The sequence below is a fragment of the Amborella trichopoda genome, chromosome 13 (assembly GCF_054954075.1).
Source record: "Amborella trichopoda isolate Santa Cruz 75 chromosome 13, AtrichopodaSantaCruz75HAP2 v2.0, whole genome shotgun sequence".
NCBI classification, from domain to species: Eukaryota; Viridiplantae; Streptophyta; class Magnoliopsida; order Amborellales; family Amborellaceae; genus Amborella; species Amborella trichopoda.
Window position 1 is genome coordinate 32,297 of NC_142348.1, and position 24,341 is coordinate 56,637.

The 24,341-nt window shown below is 35.7% G+C and overlaps 2 long non-coding RNA genes across 7 annotated transcripts; one reads left to right on the forward strand and one right to left on the reverse strand.

The window, feature by feature from the left end:
• Positions 1-3,409: 3,409 nt before the first annotated feature.
• LOC148778920 (uncharacterized) lies at positions 3,410-7,283 on the reverse strand. Of its 2 annotated transcripts, none has more exons than XR_016046805.1 (4): positions 7,051-7,283; positions 4,992-5,322; positions 3,608-3,649; positions 3,410-3,457 (listed from the first exon to the last, which is right to left on the reverse strand). It is a non-coding gene; the product is annotated as an uncharacterized LOC148778920 (long non-coding RNA). The 2 variants fall into 2 exon arrangements; XR_016046804.1 differs by having other exon boundaries at positions 3,590-3,649.
• A 1,925-nt stretch (positions 7,284-9,208) lies between these two features.
• On the forward strand, positions 9,209-24,341 carry LOC148778921 (uncharacterized). 5 transcript variants are annotated; one of them, XR_016047739.1, is made up of 5 exons: positions 9,209-9,326; positions 10,745-10,849; positions 11,883-11,929; positions 12,929-13,059; positions 23,800-24,341. It is a non-coding gene; the product is annotated as an uncharacterized LOC148778921 (long non-coding RNA). The 5 variants fall into 5 exon arrangements; XR_016047742.1 differs by having other exon boundaries at positions 9,255-9,596; positions 10,745-11,554; XR_016047744.1 differs by having other exon boundaries at positions 9,255-9,596.

Genomic DNA, 24,341 nt, shown 5'->3' on the forward strand with positions numbered 1-24,341 from the left:
ATAAATATGTATGAATTAGATTATTTCAAATCAAAAATATCTATTTCAAAAAAATATCTATTTCTATTTCAATATTTATATTTCTACCACATATACGTGTGTCTCTTCCATAATGTAAACCATCCGCATCTTAGTCACGTTTTTGTTTTTCTCTAAATTTTTATGTGGTTTTCTCATTTTTTAGGCTTTGGAGCTAGCCGATTGTGAGCTCAGCTCGGCTTATTTTGGTTTGACTCGGCTTTTTTTGGCTATAATCAACTCGGCTCAGCTCCCATCAAATCGGTTCATAATAAATTCTCTTGAGCTGAGCTGAGCCGATATAAGTTGAGCCTAACCAAAATAAGCCGAGCCGAGCCAGCCAACTCTAGCCAAAACCGAGGCCAACCAAAAAAACCCAAGGAAAAACAGAAAAATTTTAAAAAATTAAATAAAAAAGAAACAATTTGTAAAAAATAATAAACAAATTCCTATTAAATAAACAATCAAATAAAAAAACAACCAATCAGCCAATTTACTGGTCAGGGGTCAAACCGCTTCAAGGCCATGTCTAATTAACCATTCCGGAACACCGGAAAGAGGAACAATCTATTTGAGAGAGTGAAATGAAGGGGAGCGAGATGACTCGTATCAGTTCACATTGTAAAGCCAAGAATTGGGATATAAAAACCCTAATTAACTTCTACAAATTTGAAGATTGTCTGTTTGTAAATTTTAGACTACAATTTGTAGCTGAAACGAAAAAAGAAAGTTTAATTTGGGAATAAAAAATGATTTCTAAAATTTGCCTATGTTCTAAAATTCCACAATTTTGTTATATTAAAATTTCACTGAATTTCGTTAAAATTTCACTGAAATTCTACAAATTTCAGTGAAATTTGTAATACTTTTTTTTTTTTTTTTGGTATTTTCACTATTTTATTTTTTCTCAATACCTCGACTCGGCTTATATAGGCTTGGCTCGGCTTGTATCGGCTCGGCTCGACTTACATCGGTCATTCTTCTGTTGTCATTCGATACCTGAAGACTTTCCAATCCCCATATGTTTTCATTTAGCATGTGTCCAATTGTGTCTAAGTGTCTAATTATTTCAGGTAGTACCTGAAGATCAACGCAGGGCTCTCTATCCACAGCTCATTCTTTCAAGATTCTATTCTTCTGTTGTCATTCTATTTTATTCTTCTGTTGTCATTCTTCTGTTGTCAGGCTCAGACTTACAGGCTCAACAGAAGAATAAAATAAGTCGAGCCTGACAACAGAAGAATATATTCACATAGAATGACAACAAAAGAATATAATCACATAGAATGACATATATTCACATAGAATGACATAGAATGACATATATTCACAATATATTCACATAGAAGAATGTATTCACAATATATTCTATGTGAATATATTCACATAGAATGACATAGAAAGGCAACAGGAGAATATATTCACGTCTAACTATTTTATTCGTTTGTTGTCATTCTTCGGTTGTCAGGCTTGACTTACAGGCTCAACAAGACCTGATATGTTATTGCAAAAGAATATAGGCTGATTAAATTTTTCATCATGCACATAAAGCTACAAAAGGTAACACATCATAAATCATTGAGGGGACATGAACAACCAAACAAACACACATGAGTTCATCATTATTCCTTTTTCAATGACTATTTAACTCATGATTATGATTAGGTATAATGACATATCAAACAATAGATAATATCAAAGGTTGTAACATAAGGAATAGTCAAAACATACAAACATTTTAATGGAATTACATGAAAACAGATATTCTAACTGCTGTGTGTCTTTTTTTTTTTGCCGAGGTCCACAGTTGTGCATTATGAACATGGGCAACCCATCTTAAAAGGAGACTGAGTTACACTCCAACTAAATATATATAAAACTTAACAGTTCAGATTCACTACTCATGAAGAATTGTGAGAATTTAATTGATCCAGACATTTACTGATCACATATTCGTCGTGCACTACTGATGATGAAACCATGATCCATCCAAAAAAAGATTCAAGTATATAGGAAGTTGCAGATCCAGAACAAGAACATCAGAAGAAAGCTCAAAGAGTATATGAATCCAATTCTGCATTGATAGAGAGGAATTGGACTTTTAGCAATTCACAGTCAACATTATATATGGATCTAAAACAATTCTCGTTAAATGGGAAACTCAAAGTGGGTGACAGAGTCCCTTCCCCAGACTTTAGTTACCTTGCAAAACTCCCTAAAGGAAACCTTTGAGCATAAGTTAGCAATAACAATTCAAATCCCAACCAAAACACACTAAAGAACATAAGAAACAAGACTCAACTCCCGAACTTCCTCTCAATGATAATTACAAAAGGGATAATTGTGAACAATCTCATATCAATGGCAGAAGCCCAAACACTACCGTAAACGCATTAAGCAGCAAACAAAACCAATAAAAAATGTATCCAACCTGGGACACTGACCTACAACTGTTAGATAATGGTTTCCAACATGGACAAGAATGACAAATTCAACTGTGAATTTTTTGAATATGAACTATCAATCTGTTAGAGGCATGATCCAAGCAAAAGGGAGAAAACAAAAAATCACATACTAGTTGATATTTTAAAAAAGTAACTATGACCTCAGGGGAGAGAATTTAAATGAAAACCATAATCAATATTAAAGGAAAGACCAGCAACAAAACTTATAAACTGCTTTACATACTTGAGGTCAACTCCCATAATTTGTGGATTCAATAGATACCCAGTCACCTATAGAATGAATCAATGACAACATCAAAATCAAAATTAAAATTTTTTCCTTAACCAAAAATAACTAATAAGTAAAACTCAAGCAACAAAAGGACTGTTTCGATGTATGTAACTCAGAAACAACAACCATCATTAACAAATCACAGAATTTGGACAGAATAGATATGGATAAGAGGCGAAGTTACTCCATCTTATCAATCCAAGAACCCCAAACATAAATATTAGTGATTAATCTGGAAGTTTACGTAAGGCCAAGTGTTTTAATCAAAGTGGCGAAGATGGATTAGGTGTCCAAGTGTTTTGATGGCTGCTATCTCAAAAAATGGTGCATGGAACCCCCTAAACAAGCGCTCAATTAGCAAAAAAGAATGAAAAAATAGCTAACCAACTTCTCCAAATAACCTCCCATTCTAATATGCAGAATTTTGTGAAATAAACTATAAAGCATAGAATTGTCATGATGGCAGATACCATGCCCTGATTTTTACCATATTTGCAGCATCATTTGACATTGTAGAGATGAAAAACTAAGGCAGTTATACTAGCAAAGTAGCGACTGGAGATTAATTTTTCTTTCCATCCCTCCCGCATCTACGCACAAGAATACGATTTTCGAAGGCCAATGGATTTCAACATGAAGTTGTACCTTAGTGAGCGGTGAACTTAATTTCTGAATGACATATTATGTGATCGGACTTCACAGCCTAAAAAGAAGAAAAGGCACAAAAGCAATTTAGTGAATAACTTAAAACCTAAACATTTCAAATCTTTTGAGCCTATGCCCAATCTAGCTAAAAATCTGCAATTCACCAAATACAATACAAAAAAGACAATACCCATGTCTGGTTCTTAACTCGATCAGAGACCGATGGATCCAATCCAGGGAATCTAGCATTCTGAAACACCACGCATGCACATCAAATCAAAGTGCTATTCCATCCAGAAAATGCAACCAGATCAAAGGCACGCTCTAAATCACTCTCTATCTTTCAATTATAATACGAGAATGAAATAAACATCCCACTAAGGAATATAAGGGGTTTGGGCCAATCAGGAAAACGGCAAAATATTCGTCAATTTGTTTCACAGTATTCTCCGTCTCTTCTTGTTTTGGTGGAAACCAAGCTTCCTTCTCCCTCTCTCTCCCAAATTCGGAATATTTGAGGTTTTCCCCTGCCAGTGGTTAGCTCTGGATGCAATGGGACCTCCTGGCGGTATCTGGGTCCTCTGGTACCCATCTCAACATGCCTTAGTTGCCTCTCACATTGGCAAGTTCTCTGTCACAGTGACCCCTAGCTAGGATCATAGATTTCCTCCATTGGAAGTGTATTGTGGTCTGTGGACACATCAAAGCGTGTGAGACTGGCCTGCCATATTAATAAAAAATCCTATTTCTTTTATTCCCTGTTTCACACACATGCAAATGGACAATCAAACATTTATATTATTTGATCACATCTGCACCCACAGACTCACCATGCTTCAGATGGTAATGAAATCCAAGAAACAATTCTTTATCAGACGAGGGGTGCTCCATCATGATAAATTCATGCTTGGTATCACGCTATTGAAGATTTACATGAATACTTCTACTTCTTGATTCTAGAACAACTAAAACTAGCTATACTAATATATAATGTCCTTTGATGTCATTTAACATATACTTGAAACAGGTTCCATAAGATTTGTTTCTTGTTGATCAATTTTCTTTAGAAATCTTTACTAATGATTTAGTGCAAAAGATATGAGTAAGAGATATCTCAAAAAGATCTAAGGACATTTGGTGATCTCTCCTGTTATTGCATATTTAACATTAACTGTAAACTGTGCACAATAAATTATGTATAATTTAATAGTGCTCTAAATGAACATTCAGATATTTCCATATTACATGTCCATGCATGTGCTTGTGTGAACAATGATCCTATGATTTCATAGAATGTTAATTCTCTATGTGTGTAGATCTAAGGACATTTGGTGATCTCTCCTGTTATTGCATATTTAACATTAACTGTAAACTGTGCACAATAAATTATGTATAATTTAATAGTGCTCTAAATGAACATTCAGATATTTCCATATTACATGTCCATGCATGTGCTTGTGTGAACAATGATCCTATGATTTCATAGAATGTTAATTCTCTATGTGTGTATCTTTCACAAGACATATACAACAGATACAAGAACTAGATTGTAAAGGATCAAAGGTATTTGTATACTAAAGAATAGGGATTACTCGTGTAACATTTCCATTGGCAAAGATTATGACAGCATGTTGCAAAGGCAACACCTCTAAGGCTGCAATTGTCTCCTGGTCCATTATGTTCCTGAGTGAGGCAGCACCTTATGGGAAAGTCTGCAAGCACAATTTAAATATGAAATAAAGAATGCGGGGATTACCGAAGCCATGAATGCTGAGAAAGTTATCTTCACATGCATTCCCTAGTTAATTATTGGGTGACAAACTGAATTTGCTAACCTGTGGCAGGACCACATAGTTGTTTCCCAATTGCCAGGTAAGAAACACCCCGTAAAAGTCTACACATTATTCAAGTCCAAATCATCAACTGCAATAGTTAAGTTAGACATTAGATGCGCAAGGGGGATGTAAACTGGCAATATTCAATAAATACATCCATACATGTAATGCTAAATATTGTCCGCTTATCATGTTAAATGTGTTAGAAAACCAAATGAGCTCCCATTGAAAATAGCCTTCATTAGTTTAATAATGATTATGTATGGAACTCAAGGCCCCTGCAAGGTCCCTGAGCACTGGGCCCTCTAGCACTATTACAACGCAATTGTTTAATGAACTTTCAACATGCACGAGCAATTTGAGGCTGGACCAATGCGACCCATGGAAAAAGCATTCTGCCATTACTGACGTGGTTATAGTATAAAAACTCGACAGTCCTCTTAACTTGATGGTGAAGCCTTTCAACAGATTACTATGAAAGGTAAGGGACCATAGCTAATGGATTATGGATGATTGAAGTACTTCATGAACCCACATCTTAAAAGGGAGCCATGCCTCAGCAGTTGGAGCTCATTGCAAAAGAAATTCTTTCACCTTTGTATATGATATTCCATCATTTCACGGAGACAATCAGGTATGTTGTCTTTTGATGAGTTCTTTTGTGCTTTGAATGGATACAAGTTGTATCATAGCATAGTGGCTAAACTTTTCAATATGAATGTTATAGTTTCTACTTTTCCAAGATGGGTTGAATCTGGAGGGTGAGAGAAACCATTATCTCTCTCATCAATGTGGCTGGATTTGAACTACTATGAGTTTAAATAGTGTATTATGTACAGTCATGGTAATATTATGGATGGGAGGTTTCCTAAATACTGCATGTTTATGTTCTTATGCAAAATATTTTCATTATTATACGATATAGGTGTTATGTGTATATGACTTCTATTCGATAACTTGAAATATATTTATATCATTATACATAGATTATACATATCATTCCATAAATAAAAAATCTACAAAGAGAATCAAAGTCACACGTAAAAAAAAGTGGCTTCAAAAGCACATATTTCTCAGATACTTCAAAAAAAAAACCACAAACAGAAACAAGAAAAGGTCCATTTAACTCAAGGAAGGGACCTATGTCAATGGAAAATAAATCTTGACTCGACAAGAACAAGACAACATGGAATTGGCCTCCAGAAATAGATTGAAATTATAAAATCTTACTCAGAAATTGAAGAAAGAAGCCACAAACAGAAACAATAAATCTTGACCCAAGGAAGGGACCTATGTCAAGGAAAAATAAATCTTGACTAAACCCCAAGAGGCCCTTTACAGCTAATAGCCTAATATGGCAAATAAAACAATCAAGTGGCAAAATCCTCAAATAGAGGATTAGAGTCCCCATCATCTCATGTGCGTTGCTAAGGGAAGACTCTATTGGATAAAAATGAACAACATGGAATAAGTCTAAGGTACCAAATGTTGTTATCAAAGAAAAAGAAATCAATGAAGAGAAAAACAAAAAATGTGAGCAGAATTCTAAACTCCATTAAAATCAGATACCTAAATTTACAATTTCATCAAGAATCACAAATAACTACATAAATCATAAAGAAGTGTAGGAAAGTTAATTTGTGGTTTATCACAGAGTAGGGAAAATGGAGAAATCAATCATGGATAAAAGTTAATACTATAAAGTATCACCCAAGAAATAACGAAACAAGATCAAACCCTTAAACAAGTGAAACCTTAACTTCCTAATTCCTGGAGAGTTTCAAAATAAAGAGGCTACGAAGCACAAATTTCTTACGTATTGTTGCCATGAAGAAGGTCTTCTTGGAACCATCTGCTCACGAAGAGGGTGATGCCTCTCTTGCTTTCATTGAAGCAGAGGAAGAGCAAAGAAAAAGATGTAGCCTGCAAAACAGAAAAAAGCAACAAATTCACATAACACTTACACTTGGTGATTGATAGAGAAAGCGAGAAAGATTGAGGCTCCTTCTCACAGAGCGAATGGTGATCGAGAGAGAGACAGAGAGAGCATAGAAGGGTTTTTTGAAAAAATAGGGTATCGTTTAGGAAACTAGTCGTTTAGGATGTAGCCGTTTAGGAAAGAGCATAGAATGGTTTTTCGTAAGACTAGGGTACCGTTTAGGATGTAACCGTTTAGGATGAGAGAAGGAGAGCATGGGATGTAGCCGTTTTGGAAAGTAGTCGTTTGATAAAAAGCTAAAGGAAACATCGACTTAACGTTATGTAACGGATAGTGTTTTTTAGTGTAATTAATGTGTCCCTGCTGTTACTTTAAAAGTTTATTTTTTATTTTTTTAAGTTTCCAATTTGTTCATTACTTTCAAAAATGATAAAATAGCTATAGTATTTTGAAGGTCGATGTTTAAAAAATTCCCCCAAGTGAACTTTTAAAATCCAAAACTAAACACATTTGGAATTAATTTTTCTTGAAGTTTGATATTCCAAATCTGAAATTAGTTTAATTCTTAATTTTGGATTTTTAAAATCCAAAAAATTAGGAAAAACATTAATTTGAGATCCTTGGGTTTTGAATATCTATAATTTTAAAAAATGTGTGGTTTTTATCAAGCGGAGGCTCTAAACAATCAAAATAAAGCATACCCTCAATTTTTGTGATAGCCTTAAAATATATTTTTCATCTTTAATTATAAAAGTTAAAGCTTCAAAAATAGCGTAGATCAAACAGATTTATGAAAACTTTAAAAACAAAGAAACTAGACAGTAAAAAAATGTGTTACAGTATACGTTATTTCCAAACCTTGAAATACGCTTTTTTCTCATGTACATACATCTTGATGTCAAGATTATCGATTTGAGAATATTTAGGTATCAAAACAACCTCTTTTAGTGGAAATTTTGAGGTGGGCTCCAATTTGATTCTTCATAGCCTCAATTCAATATAAACTTTTTCCTTTTAAAAATAGCTTAATCTGGATTGGCAATTTGAAAATAATTCATTGTTTTGTTGTAGTAAAAAAGATATTAAAATATTAAATATAAATGTATGTTAAAGCTAGAATTTAAAGCTCTTGTGTGAGTTGTTTGATTAAAATTAAGCGGTTCTCTTAAAAAATTAGGTGATTTTGTCGTGATAAATTTGATACCCGATTCTGCAAGGGAATTGACCTAGTTGCCATCAATTATTATTCAAACAAACAATTTCAAACTTAAAATCGACAATTTCTAAAACCATGTGTAATGCTTTCAAGGGAGAGGGAGGGAGAATGACAGACTCGAAGGTTGCTTTTATATTAAGGAAAGTAGATGGAGCATTATGATGTCTACAATGCAATATATTACCTTTACGGGGGTGTTTGGCAATTCAAATTTTGGGTACCAAAAGTTGAAATTTTCCAATTCGCCATAGTTATTCTATGCTTCTCACAGTCACAAATTTGTAAATAATTTTAAAAAACTTTACATTATAGTTCACTTGAAGGAATATCAATCTCATTTTGATAAATGCATATTCTTTTTTACTTTACTTTGACTAGGAATAATTATGGTGAATTGGAAAATTTCAGCTTTTGGTACCCAAATTTTCAATTGCCAAACAATCTAAAGGTAATAGATTGTATTGTAGACATCATGCTCCATCAGCTAGCTCAGCTTACATCAGTTTAGCTAGGCTTATTACATCAGCTCGGCTCAGCTTGCATCATCTTGGATCGCCTTATATCGGTTCGGTTCGGCTTATATCGGCTCAGTTCGGCTTATATCGGCTCGGCTCGGCTTACATCAGCTCGGCTCATATCTTATCAATTTCGTAGCCGAGCAAATATAATCGGAGCCGAGCTGATGTAAGTCGAGCCGAGCTAATGTAAGCCAAGCCGAGCTGATGTACGCCGAGGCAAGCTGATGTAAGCCGAGCTAAGCCGATGTAAGCCGAGCTGAGCTCATGCTAATGCAGAAAATATTTAATTTAATTTAATTTAATTTTTTTTAAATCTTGTAATATAATACCGGGTTTAAAGTTTTTACGGGTGCCGGACCTAGAAGGCATCTGCATCGAGCATTTGCCACAGATGAAGTGGGATACCTCATATGTCTGAGGTATATTTCAGTTGCGTTATTTTCTCACTGTTAAAGTCTTTGGGCTTCTTCGATCTGTACAAATCGAACCTCTGAACCTCATGTTTTACCCTCTTATCGCCAAAGTTTTCTTGCTTTTGGTCTCATTTCTATGTTTTTGGGGATTTTCTAAGTTTTAGTAGCTAAAATGGAGGTTGAGAAGTTGCAGACCGTGGGATCACTTGAGGTTCATGCTGAATTTCTCTGGTTTTTGTCGGTGACCCTATTGTGACTGGATTTGTACTTTTTTAGGTAGGGTTGATGCTGTTGAGTTTCAATTTCTAGTGGCTTTCTTGAGCTTGATTGGAGCGTGTTTTGAGATTTTTATGGCGAGCGTTTTTTGGAGTTGTTTCTTTGCTTTTCTAGGGTTCTAGGGGTTTGAATTGTTTTTTTCTAGGTCTAATTTTGTGGTGTTCTAGACTACAATTCAAAACATCCTTGCCATTTAGTTTGTTTCATTGTTAGAATTTAGAAGGGGTACAATCTCATTTTTAGTCTCATCCCTTTGTTTTTTAAGGATTTTGTAAGTTTTAGTAATGGTGCTGGCTGAGAATTTGCGGGTCATTTGATCACTTGAAGTTATTGGTGAATTTTGTTGTTATTGTATGTAATTTGGCTTATGATTTAACTGGATGTCTGGATTGTGGCTTCTTTTAGTGTGTTTCTATGGTTTCCTGTGTTGAAGTTCTATTTCTAGGAAGGACTCTTTTGTGGTGCATTCCTGGGTAACTTTCATGCAAACATTTTGATTTGATAGTTTACTTAGTAGGGTTTATCCAAGATTTAGGGGTCAGAATTGTGTTTTCTAGGTCTAATTTTGTGGTTTTTAGTATTTTTAATTCCCATTTTCTTGGTAAGGTTATAGTCTTGCTTTCCCGTCTTTGTTCTCTATTATGTAGAAATTTTCTGTTAAGTTTTGTAGCAGAAGCGGATGAGCCTTTGCTGGTTATAAGATCACACTAGGTCTTTATGGAGTTTATCTTTTTTTTTGTCCATGTGTTTATGTCTATGATTTGCCTGTGGGTTTGGATTTGGACGTCTTGGTATTTTTTTAGGACATGTATTGTTGAAGTTATGCTTCTAGGGCTTCTCTTGTATTTGCTTATCAAGTATTTTCTTTTCCTTTTTTTTTGGTATATGTTTTTTTCAATGGAAAGGCCATATTTTGGAGAGTCTAGAGCTCTTATAGGGTTTAGGGAATGGAATTGTGCTTCTGGGGCTTAGTACGTGGTTTCCAGTGGAATTTTCTTCTCTTCCCCCCCCCCCCCCCCCCCCCCCCCCCCCAAGTGGAACGCTTAGTTGTCAAAGATGATTTCAAAGCTCAGATGCTTAAAATTTTTATTGATTATCTTGCTCATTTAGGTTTTTAAGTGCTTGGCTTTTTTTTTTTTTTTTTGCAGGGAAGGACGCTATCTCCTACAAAAGTCAGACCCAAGCTTATGGGAATTCAGACGAGCAGAAAGGAGAAAGAAGAATCTCAGAAACTCAAGATCTTGATGACAAAGGTGAATGCAAAAACTTTGTATGCATTTTTCTTTTTCTTTTTTCTTTCATTCTTTTATTAAGAATTTGGTTTTGGAAGATAAAGTTCCTTTTGCTTGTAGTTGCCCTTTCTCTCTCTAAGCTATCCTTTAGTTGCTCTCTCTCTCCCCCTCATCATCACCAGTAAGATACCCTTAACTGCCCTTTCTCTCTCTAATCTATCCTTTGTTTGCTTTCTCTCTCTCCCTCTCTCTCTCTGAATCTTGCATTTTGTATGCTCAGTCTTATTTACAGAGATTGTAATAGTCTCTCTCTCAGACTACCCATTAGGCCATAACTTGTTATGTTTATTCTCGTATCTTTTACGGTCTATTCTGTCTTGCACGCCTATATACAAAATGGATACATATATTTACAAATGTCAAAGCATGGTGTTGCTCCATTCAGAGTAAGATGGAAAGGTATGGGGTTCTACTAGCCTTTGTTAGTCGATTTCTTGAAGCGATTTATTGATGGTGACAAATCTTTTAGATTTTTTATTTTTTATTTTGGAGAGAGAGAGCAAGAGTTCCGCTTCAATCTCCACCTCGATCTCTCTCTAAGAGCTAGGCCTCAATCTCTATTTCCATCCGGACTTCAACAATGACGAGCCTGAGAAAGCTCAATCTAAGGCCTGAACGAACCAAAGAGAGAGAGATTGTCGTCAAGGGGAAAAAAAGACGGTTGAGGTAGAGACAAACCCAACGATCATATATTTGTTGAGGCCCATTAGTTTGAATTTTGAAGTGTTGTTTTTACCTGCTTCTCCTCCTCTTTGTTCTTCTCTTCTCTTTGTGCTTTCTTTCTGCTTCGAAACCCTAGGAGCAAGTGATATTTTCCCTCTCTCTTTCCTCCTCTTTGTGCTTTCTTTCTGCTTCAAAGCCTTTGTTCATCGCTTTCTTTCTACGATTCTCTTGTTGTTCCACTCTTGCTCTGCAAACCAGTGTTAGACTTTCTTCTACACTAGTCTACATATATGGGTGGTGTTTTAGCTAACCCAGAGGACATTGAAACCAGGGAGCACGAAGAGTATTAGCGTTTCTTACGTTGAATCCAAGTCACAGGTATTTCCCTTCCAGGGATTTCTTCTGGTTGATCTTGCTTTGCTTTTGAAATTTTGAGGTGCCTTATATATGGTTTATCTAGTTTTCAGAGTTTCTTTTTGAAGGTTTATGCGATTGATTTGTTGCCATAAGCTTGGATTTTGTAATTCAACGGTTTGGGGCTTCATTGTGGTGATTCATCTAGATATTTAGGTTTATCTAGGCAGTTTTTTTTTTTTAACTATTTATTGGTCTTGGTGCTTATTTGCCTGCTATATACATTGGACTGGACATCTAGCCCAATATTTACAGAAGAGATTTTGAAGGTATTATAGATCTTGCTCTCTAGTCTGAAAATGGCAGCCATAGTTGCATCAACTACCATTTCCTTGAATTTGAGTACTTTTTTCTTTTGAAGTAGTACTTTTTTAGCATGTAATTGTTAGTTGAATTTTTTCTTAATTTGTATGTTTATTATAATTTGTTTTTTATTGACTTCTTTATTTATTTTCTTTAGAGTGGAAGTTTACTGGTATTATGTTTAGGATGTGATTGTTCCTATAAATGACTTAATTTAGTCTATCTTTTCATGGATTTACTCCTCTCACTTAAAGTGGAACATACGTAGCTTCATTGAAATTTAGTTGTAGGTTCATATGGTGTGCTGTGAATTATGAGTAAAAATGGTGAGTTTCATTTTTTTAACTTAAAAATGCTAGTTACTATAAAGCCTATTTGTGTGACATTCTTCATTTTCTTTGTTTATTTTTGGCTGTTTAATCAGTCCATGAGTGAGGGTTTGACTTGAAATGTAATTTTGATTCAGTTGTTTTCTCCATTCTTCACTTTCGTTTCTCAACTTTTGTTTTGTTTTGTCCTTTTGTTTTGTTTTGTCCTTTTATTTTCTCATTTTTGGTTTGTTTCTTTAATATGGTTGTCTCTATGGTCCATTTTCTCATATTTCAAGTTGTTTCTCATATTTTATTATTCTTCCTCTTTTTTTCCTTGAGGGTTTTTTAGGCTGGATTTGTGTTTCTGCTTGATTGGTTGCATGGTGTTCTTACTTCCCTACGCTGAAAGAGGTCAAGTTCCTTTGTCTAGTGCCTGGCAACACTGGAAAGACAACTCTTCTACATATGTTGGAGAATGAGGTAATATACTTGCTATGGATTTTACTGATTTGATGTGTTTGTCTTGTTTGCATTATTTATTGATTTGTGCTTTCTTTTGCATGATCTATTTCAAATCTTGTTTAAGTTGCACAAAGAATGGAATTCTTTGATGAACAAAGAAAAGAATTCTTTGTATTGGTCACATTCATCTGTGAGTTAGTTATCCAGGGCTTTCTTAAATAAGCACCTGAAAGAGACAAACTGTAAAATAGGCAATCATTTCTCCATAGCAATATTTAGTTATGATCTAAGTGATACACCTACTTAGCAAGATTAACTAGTTTTAAACTGTAGAATAAGCAATCATTTCTCTGTGCTACTACTTGTAATTTCCTGGTAATCATTTCTAAACCATTAGAAGTGATTGGTGCAAAGTTGCTTTCCATGTGGAGCAGGTTTTTACCACATCATGTTTCGTGTCCAACTGCATGGCGGTTGTCTGGGCAACGTGCATTCAATCAATAAATGCACAATTAAAAGGCATACTCGGTCTATGAACCATAATGTTAAGTTTCATTTATTGAGAAGTAGAGAAGGAAACTCTAAAACCTTATCCGATGATATAAGATAACACATTCAAGAAAAAAAAAACAAAACTCGTCGGAGGATATAATATGGCTATACTTGTTGAGCCATCATATGATATTTCCCATAAATATGAAATATCACTTTATAATCTATGAGTTCTCTAACATCCATTGTTGATGTGATAGACGCTTAAGAACCTATCCAATTTGCCTTAGTACATGTTTGTGATCATTGAACCCAACAAAAGGACAAATTTTCTAGAAGCTGAAAGGTATTTTCTTGTGATTGTATTGAGTTAGGGGGCACGTTTCATTTGGAACTTGAATTTAGTTGCATTCTAAGACTTGTTTTCTCCTTAGGTTGCTTAGAATCCAAAGATGACTTGCTTCTCTTCAACTTTTTCCACGTTAATTAACTTGGTGTTTCACAATATTATAAAATCAAGTGGTCCCTTATGTAGATAGTTTGTCATTCAGATTCTCATGTTGGTTTTGTTAGCATATTAACATATACAGTTGTTATCAGTGTATACACCCTAGTGTTGATTTGCGAGTCAGTTTTTTAGGATTTTCTTATTTTTGCCCTCAAAATTTGAGGCTTGCATATTTCCCACATTTACTTAATGTTTCATTTCGATTTTCGAGTGATATATTTGCTACAATTATGCACATGATTTAGGGTTATGTTAGTCGTTCACATCTTTTCTTATATCACGCTGATGATTCTTTTGATTCTAATCTTTTACTCTGGCTGTGTTTATCTCATGTTTCACAATATTATAAAATTAAGTGGTCCCTTATATAGATAGTTTGTCATTCAGATTCTCATGTTGGTTTTGTTAGCATTAACATATTAACATGTGCAGTTGTTATCAGTGTATACACCCTAGTGTTGATTTGCGAGTCAGTTTTTTAGGATTTTCTTATTTTTGCCCTCAAAAATTTGAGGCTTGCATATTTCCCACATTTCCTTAATGTTTCATTTTGATTTTCGAGTGATATATTTGCTACAATTATGCACATGATTTAGGGTTATGTTAGTCGTTCACATCTTTTCTTATATCAGGCTGATGATTCTTTCGATTCTGATCTTTTACTCTCGCTGTGTTTATCTCATGTTTCACAATATTCTTTTTTTTTTTTCTACTTTATTATGTATTTTCTCACATTCTTAAATGCTTTGTATGGTGGTGGCATTTATTATGTTTGAATTTGAATAGTTTCTAGATAGAAAATTTTTTGCCTTTTATGAATGTCTCTAGAATCTAGATCCATTGGGTACTTTCTCTTGCATGGACCAACATTTGTGAGCATTTGCTATTGCTCTCACACCCTCTCTTGAACACAAAAGATGAATCTCTCTCACTCATTTCACATCTATTTGTGTATGTGAAGTGTGAACATATAAGCATTTCTTACGTATTTAGTCCATATGTGAGAGAGAGAAGAGCTAGCTTATTTTTGGCGTATGGAGCTTTTGTTGAGTTGGTTTGTTGGAACTTGAACACGTTTTGGACTCGAAACTCATTTAAAATGGATTGTCACCTCATTCCTTTAATGATAATGTACTTTTAAAATTTAGTAGGTATATCATTCACCATTGGTGTGTGTTAAAACATGGTACACCATGTGAGCATTCGTCATCCACTACACCGTAACCATTAAACCCATTGATCCAAATTGATTGTTGGGCATTGCACAACTATGCAGATAAAGGATAATGTCATATAAAGTGATACAACTACTTAGCACGATGAACTAGTTTTAAATAGTAGAATAAGCAACTATTTATTGGTGCTTGTAATTCTTAGCAATCACATCTACTAATAAAGGTGAAAAGTTGTTCTCTATATAGAGCAAGTTCTTCCCATGAGTTACAAAATAAATGTGTTCTCTAGAGGGGTTAACCTCCTTTTATAGAGAACACATTTATTTTGTAACTCTCACATTCATGGTCTACAGGAGTTGAGATGCAAGTGCAACTCCTGCCTTAATTTCTTTAGGTGCAACTAATTAGGATTAACAAGTTGTCACCAAATTGTTAATCATATGTAATGAGCTAAACCTGTCATTAGTCCACTAAAGACTCACATAATAGGATGTCATCCAAGCATTCCCACAATTTGATAAAAGATATTTATAAAATTAAATAAACTTTGTATTTTTATAATATCAAAACAAATTCTTACAAGGAATCAAATTCCAAATGCACCACTGGGTTTTCCCTCCAGTGACACTGGGTTTTTCCTCTAGTGCGACATCCTATTAAAGCACAAAAATAGATCCAAGTATATGGCATTGCCTCATGCTAACCAATGGGATTTCACATATACTTCAATATCGCTTTTGTACCATATTGTATTTTATCACATTCTTAAATGTTTTTTGTGGTGATGCCATTTATTATGTCTGAATCATTTTTTTTATTTTTTGGTACTGGTTTGAATAGTTTCTAGATAGAACTTTTGTTAACATTCTATTTTATCTAAATAGCATGAAAGCAATGCACTTTGAATGTGAAAAGTATTTGGAAGGTTTCAATTACAAAGCTTTTATGGTAAGTTCTTTATTGCCTTAAATTAGAAATTTGTTCGCATTCTATTTTATCTAAATAGCATGAAATCAATGCACTTTGAATATTAAAAGTATTTGGAAGGATTTAACTACAAATATTTTATGGTAAATTTTTTATTGCCTTAAATTAGAAATTTATTCACATTCTATTTTATCTTAATAGCATGAAACCAATGCAAATCAGTGTCCTATTTCAAAACATAAGTCTCTCTCTTTTTCAAAATTTAAGTTTCTCTCTCTACCTAACGATAAGTAAGTCGCTCTCTTCAATAAACACGAAGGACGCATTCATTAGCTTGTCATTTACACCATGGTCTATGAACCACATGCACACCATCATCCCCATGTCCATGACCAATAGACATCATCGAAAAGTTGCGTTGATGTTAAAGACATTATTTTATATTTCAGCTAAACCTCTTAATGCACAAAAGGCAGCTTTCGTAATTTTAGGCAAAGCTCAATATTCATTCATCTAATCATTTGTATGAAAATATATGGAGAGGAAAAGAGAGATATACTCTCACATTTGCTATGTACGAAAGAGAAATTTGGTGTTCACTATTTACTTTTTTATTTCTAATATACCCCTCTAGCAATTATACATATTGTGACAAGACGACTATTTATGTAAAGAAATTCTTGATTTGAAATATTTCATGGTGATCAATGTTTATGAATATTCCAAGTTCAACAATATATGTATATTTGTGATAATATATTTTTCCTCCCTTATTTTTTTACAAGATTATGCATTACAATATCCTTGGAAAGTGTAAGCCTATTGGCCATGTTGTGTAAGGATATTTTTTTTGAATTAATCATGTTGTTCGTTATTTTTAACCTAGTTGCGACTTATTTTTATTTATTTTGCTTACTATTCTTCTTTATATTTAGAAACTAAATTTGTACCCATGAGGATGCGATGCTAAGCTATTATTTTTCATTGAGATGTAGTAATCATTGGCACCTTATAGTGCTCCGTGTATATCCACATAACATTAAAAATCTTTAATGATGTATCATGTTAGATTGAATTATCGTATTATTGATAGCTATTCATTGGATAGTGGGAGTAAATCATCATTACCAAATTAGAATTGAATTTGTTATCTCGATGGTGATCAATGCACATTAAGAAAGTCATGGAATGCTCATTCAATGAGCATTCTCAATGCCTTGAAGAGGACTCAAACCTCCACCACCTAAAGCTTTGTCAAATTATTATTGTTCTTATTATTTTGACCTATGATTCGAATCTGTGCTTTGGACTTAAAGACCAGTGGTGGATGACATGTTTGAGAAACATGCGGAAGCAATGGGCCTTTTTTTTTCTCTTGGCTAAAAGATAGATGTAAATAAAATCCAACGTGTTGGTGAATAATTGGTAAGGTATATGAGAAATCCCATGCAGGTAGCATGAGGCAATGCCATATACAAAACTATTGATGCAAGAAATCCAAATGTGGTGTATGACTGTATTGGCAGGGTATATATGAAAGCCCATGCAAGTAGCATGAGGCAATGCCATATACAAAGTTGTTGAGGCTATGAAATCCAAGTGTGGTGTATGACTACTTTGGTGGGGTATATGTGAAATCTCATGCAAGTAGCATGAGGCAATGCCATATACAAGGTTGTTGAGGCGAGAAAATCCAAGTGTGGTGTATGTCCACTCTGGTAGGGTATATGTGAAATCCTATGCAAGTACCGTGAGGCAATGCTATATACAAGGTTGTTGAGGCCAGAAAATCTAAGTGTGGTATAAGACCACATTGGCAGGGTATATGTGAAATCCCATACAAATAGCATGAGGCAATGCCATATACAAGGTTGTTGAAGCCAGGAAATCCAAGTGTGGTGTATGATCACTTTGGCAGGGTATATGTGAAATCCCATGCAAGTAGCGTGAGGCAATGCCATATACAAAGTTGTTGAGGCCAGAAAATCTAAGTGTGGCGGATGACTACATTGGCAAAGTATATGTGAAATCCTATGCAAGTAGCTTGAGGCAGTATCATATACAAGGTTGTTGAGGCCAGGAAATCTAAGTGTGGTGTATGACCACATTGGCAGGGTATATGTGAAATCCTAAGCAAATTGCATGGGGCAATGCCATATATATGGCTATGGAGGCCAGAAAATCTAAGTGTGGTGTTTGACTACACTGGCTGGGTATATGAAAATCCCATTTGGAAAGCATGAGGCAATGCTATGTATAAGAAGTCAAAGAGCCTTCAGGCCAAGTAGGAGTCGTTGGAAATGTGGCATATCAAGCCCTTTTCTCTCGAAATTTTTTTTTTTTTCAATAATGGTGCAAAAGCCATATTGAAGTATATGTGAAATCCCATGTGGTTAACATGAGGTCATGTCATATACTTGGATCCATTTTTGAGCTTTAATAGGATGTTGCACTGGAGGGAAAACCTAGTGTCACTGGAGGGAAAACCCAGTGGCGTGTTTGGAATTGGATTCTTTGTAAGAATTTGTTTTTATATTATAGATATGCAAAGTTTATTTAATTTATGATATCTTTTATAAAATTATGAGAATGCTTGGATGACATCCTATTACGTGTCTCATTAGTGGACTAATGACAGGTTTAGCTCATTACATAAGATTACCAGTTTGGTGACAACTTGTTAATCCTAATTAGCTGCACTTAAGGGAATTAAGGCAGGAGTTACACTTGGATCTCAACTCCTATAGACCATGAATGTGAGAGTTACAAAATAAATTTATTCTCTATAAAAGGAGGTTGACCCCTCTAGAAAAGATAGTGAAAAGTACAGAAAAATAGAGATGGAATGTGAATGAGATTCACCAAAGATGACTCTCAAGGTTACCTGTCACCGCATGGCTTGGTCTATAGGATTTGGTATGGAACCTCAAGTCCCTCGTGTGATTTAAGGACAGATCCAAGTAATTTTATTTTTTCAATTTTATTTATTTATTATTATTTTTACTGGGACTAACATCGTTGTCAAAGATGGAAGTGCTGCTCGGCCTTAGCTGTAGCGGCTTGAGCTGCATCTGGTTCAGTCGTTCTTCTAGGGACTCCTCACCTTGGGCCTTTCTTTGCTCCTTACCTCCATTGTCCGCCATGTCTCCTCTAGCGAGCTGCAGCTCTTACCTGGTGGCCCTCGCTCTTGGACCATCAGAAGGGTGTCCTAGATCTATATGCTTCTATTCACATAGCTTATCTATTTCATCGAAATTGTAGGGACATTAAATTGCACGCTATGTTAACGAATATTTTAAGGAAAATAGAGAAACTACATAAAATAACTAATTTATGCTCACCATGCTCCATAATCTCGTTGGGCATACAAATCCATTTGCTCGTTTTTGGAATCCCAAATCCTCAGTTTGCACTATTGAGTGTACGACGCAACATAGTTCCTCGAAGGTAGCCCACATTTATGTCTAGCTAGCCTTCCTAAACAAGAATTGTGACACTTTTTCCATTCAGAGATTTGTTGCTGCTTCTCTTGTTCCCACTACACAATGTGCATGCCAAACCTGTCCCCACCTGTGCCCATCTTTCGGGATTCCTTCGATTCCTCCCTACTGCGCCTTTATACATGGAATACGTACTAAAAAGAATTCAAAATGAGAAGTAGTCACTCCAAACATAGAAAATGGAAACAAAACAATGAGCATTAGCAAAAGAAGTAATGTTGCTCATTAGCAGCCGCAATGTCAAGATACTAAAGGCTCGCAGGTCTACTGTACAGTAGGATGGACCGATTTTGGCATTACTAAAGAGCATTGAATTTGGCCTAAAGCCTATTGAAAAAAAATTTCATTTTTTTTTTTTTTTATGATAATGTTGGCTAAAGTTTTTTCATGGTTCAATCACAAAAAAGTACAACCGTTTTCTTTTGGAGTCCGCATAGCGTGGCTGAACATGGGCCATGTATACCCAATCTGATGGGCATCCCACAATTGTATATAAAATTCACAAACCACTCTGACAAACTTCAATTGAGATCTAGGCCAAGTAGTTTTATATAGCCAATCTTGGTCCGTACCCAAGTCATAAAAAAATTGATTTCTCACTTCAATCATACATAGCCAGGGGTCATGAAATTGTAGTAAAGAATTGAGGATATTGTTAATTGATGGAGCTTATTATAGTGTCTTTATTGTGTTGTGGCAACCCTAAATTAGTGAATTTTGTTACCATGGAATGAAACAACATGTTGAAGCCCTTGATAGCGATCCACTTCTTGTATTTTCGGAGGGATTTTGTGAATAATGTGTTCATAGATATGTCTAAGATGGTATGTAACTATGTTCATTTGATTTCATTTTAGGTGTGCATTAAGAAATAATCAACATCATGACTCTGTTTATAGACATGAATTTTGTTTTGGTCATTTATGACCTGCTTGTTAGATTTAATTATAAACTGATGAGCAATTGGTAAGATGCATAACAGCTTTTATTTTAGTTGGAATTCTTATTTCCTCTTCCCAATTCTATCTTGATAACTATTGAATTTTTCATTTGGCCCATGGGATCATTGGATCTGGAGTCATTTCATTTTGATTTGTCATATGCACAATGATATTGTGCACCTCATGAGTTTGGCAGTATTTAATCTGCTCATAGAACGTGTGAGTAGCTGAATGGATTAGATGAATCAACGATGCAGTTTTTACACATGTTTTGGTGTGTGGCTCTACCACTATACCCGATTAATCTGTTGACGCTTCTGACCTGATTAATCTGTTGTTGCTTCTAACACACCAGTAGACAATCTGGTGCGGCTCACCAAGTATGTCATTTTTTGGTGACAAACTTGGAGGCATTTACCTATTCACATCTCGAAATCTTTTTTATGTTAATTTTTCTTATTTTTCTATTACCTTAATTATGTATAGATACTTTGGTAAAAGAATAATATTTATAATTTTTAAAATTCATGTTAAAATTTATACCTTTGGCTACGGGGTGAACCTAGAAAAAACTAAGATGACAGGAATCTGCCTTGACCAAGCCATAGTGAAATGCTTCGCTGACTCATGGGGATGTGCTGTAGAGCCAATGCCTTCATCCTATCTTAGGCTTCCATCTTGCATTGGCCTTCCTCGAATCCAGTTATGGAGCCTGGTTATAGACAAAGTCAAGTGGCACCTGGCTTCATGAAAAGGGAGAGTCCTTTCACCAGGCTGCAAAGCAACTCTTATCAAGGCCACAATTTCCAGTATTTCCCTTTTCATTATGTCCTTTTTCTTTATGGTCGTAGTCGCTAGACTGGAAAACTCATGAGGGCTCTAAGGCTGCTCATTGAAGGGGCAAGTGAAGAAAGTCAAGCCCCAAGCATGAGAGCTTATGTATGTAGAAGTGTCTATCAATTGAAAACCTACTGAGGCTATGATTGACCTTGGGGCTACACTCAACTTTGTGGCAGATCAAGAGGCTCGCTGGCTGAACCTCAGTGAAGGTACTGGATGGTCTCTCCCTAAAATCAAATACTTGCGGGTGTCGTTCAGTCTCCTTTCAAGGGAAGAAAGGCTAGAACTTGCCGCGCTCCCTCCCTCACTTACCTTTGACAATGAAGCGAGAATTGAATCAATTACCTGTTTCAGTCAGCTTGCTTTCAAACTAGCCGTACTCGAACCATCCTCATAGACACGATGAAACTCGATTCCTTGTTCACCTCCTCGTCACCCGCTTTACTACTCCCTATCTAGTTTCTTTTGTCTGACCCGTAACCCTTCCTCTTCGATGGCAGAAAGCATTACTGGTCCACCTAATGCAATACCTTGGAACCACAATTTCAAGAGACTCTTAGTTGACCACAAGCTTCACCAGTTTTTTAATCTCTCGGTCTTGCCCGATTCGATATTTTTCTCCCACATGCAATGATAAGATTGTCTGATCGCCCTCTCCATCAGATTTATTCACGGTTGCTTCATTTTACTGAAGCTTATAGACCCTGCCTTCTCCTCCCCTCTCAGCCTTTCCCTCTATAGCCACCATGGCTTGGTGCTCCTTTTTGCCCTCAAAATCCAGCTTATTACTTGGATAGCACTCTATGAAAGGGCTTTGACACTCGATCAACTACAGCAAAGGGGTATACATTTTCCTAACAGGTGCACCATGTGCCTCAATGCTGAAGAAACCAATCAACATCTATTTCTAAATTGTGAGGTTGCCTTGGCCCTTTGAACCTACCTTCTTCTATTCAAGTGGCTGTGGGTCATTCCCCAATTGATCCCTTACCTCTTCTCCTTATGCCTTGGAACTCCTTGGAAAAATTCAGGAAATCTTCTATGGAGTGCTTCCATCTCAGCCACTCTTTGGACCATTTGAATTGAGAAGAATAATAGGATCTTTAGTGAGGAGAGAGCCTCTACCTCAGCTCTTATTGAAAAAAGGAGGTTACTTGTCACATTCTGAGCCCTAAACCTCCCAAGCTTCCATCTTCTCCTTTTCAGATCTTCACCAAAATTGGCAAGCATTGCTGCACCTAAGTGCCCACAGGATTCCTCAAGCTTCTTTATGAAGGACACCGGAACCTGGGGCCATCTGATAGCTGCTCTCTAGGCAACTAGGGCTCCTCAGGCATTGGATGCCTGTTTAGGAAATTTGAAGCCCTGATCCTCCTTTCTTATGCTCTGCTTATCAGAGTCAAGGACTCCACATTCGCTGAGGGCAAGTCTCTACTCAGAGGACTCAGAAGATTTAATCATCTTTGGAGCAGAAAGGTGTAGGTGGAGGATATTACAGCAACACTATCGCTTGGGCTTCTAGCAATGCCCTCTGCCCTTGGAGACTAGATAACATTTTTGTCGAAATTGGCCACATTTGCAGCAGTATCCAAGTCTCTTGGAGACACACTCATAGGAATTGTAACGCTGCGGCAGATGCACTAGCAAGGGAGGGAGCAAGTCTCAACTATCCCTAGGGGAATTTGGACCTCCCTTAGTGCTCACCTCATTTTTGGATCTATGGCAAAGATTCTTGGACCCTCAAGGCTTCCTGTGTAGGGCACCCTGTTTTGGGAATTACAATCAATACAAAAGTCAACTTCCTCCAGGAAAAAAAACAAGGGTGGTTGACTAATGGAGAACATGTTGATTTATTGCATTTGGGTTTTATGCCTAGAGGATTCATTAGAAGGTTCAGAACTTTTTAATACTAGATCTTTCTATTTGGTTTCTGTTCACCTTGAATTTGGTTAGATGTTCATATTTCTGCCTCTTTTTGTCAGTTTTTTATTTCTTGTGTTTTTGTTTGGTGGTGGTGGTGGGGAGTGTAAGAGAGAGAGAGAGAGAGAGAGAGAGAGAGAGAGAGAGAGAGATTCATAGATGATATGAATTGCATCTCAAGACATTGATATTTTAGTTGACTTGGGATTTGATTTCTGCCCATAATATGATGGCAAATTGCTAATAGAACATTTGTGAGTATGAAACTTTGGGATTAGTCATTATTTTGAACAGGGACGACAGAAGTATAAATAGCCATTGAATATGGAAAATGAGACTTTATGTACTGTTTGTTTGCCTTTTGCTAGCTGCATTATAGATATTTGTTGTTTGTTTTTTTAAACAAGGTGGTTTCTCAGTTATCTCTTTTATTAAGTCAATGTAATTTTTTGTAGGTGGTAGAGCTGGGATTTACCCTAGCAGCACTTGCTCATGTTTGACACAATGCCATGATGGATGAAAAGAACAGTAAGTTATGCCAGCAGTGGAGGTCTGGCTGTTCAAGCATTTCAGGCTTATTTTCAGCTTAGCAGCCTTTGCTACATGAGGCTTGTTTGCTTGCTGTGCAGGTACTATTTAATATTGTTATTCTATGTTGTTGATCCCCTTAGGCTGGAGGAATATCTAAATAACTGATTAAAGCTCATATCGTGAAATTGGGGAATTCTGTGTATTGTAGTCTCTGATGGTATTTGCCATTATAAGTAATCTTGTAACCATTTATCACCATTTCCTCGTATTCTTTCCATCCTACTATGTATGTGATTAAAGGACCTATTCATTATACATTATCTCATAGCTATATTTTTTTCAGCACTTTTGTCCCAACCATATCCACATTCCTAATATTACTTTGTAATTGTGCAAGCCTCTGTCTCTCTCCCTTACACGCCGACACACACGTGCACCTGCACATTTGCACAAACAAAATGAAAAA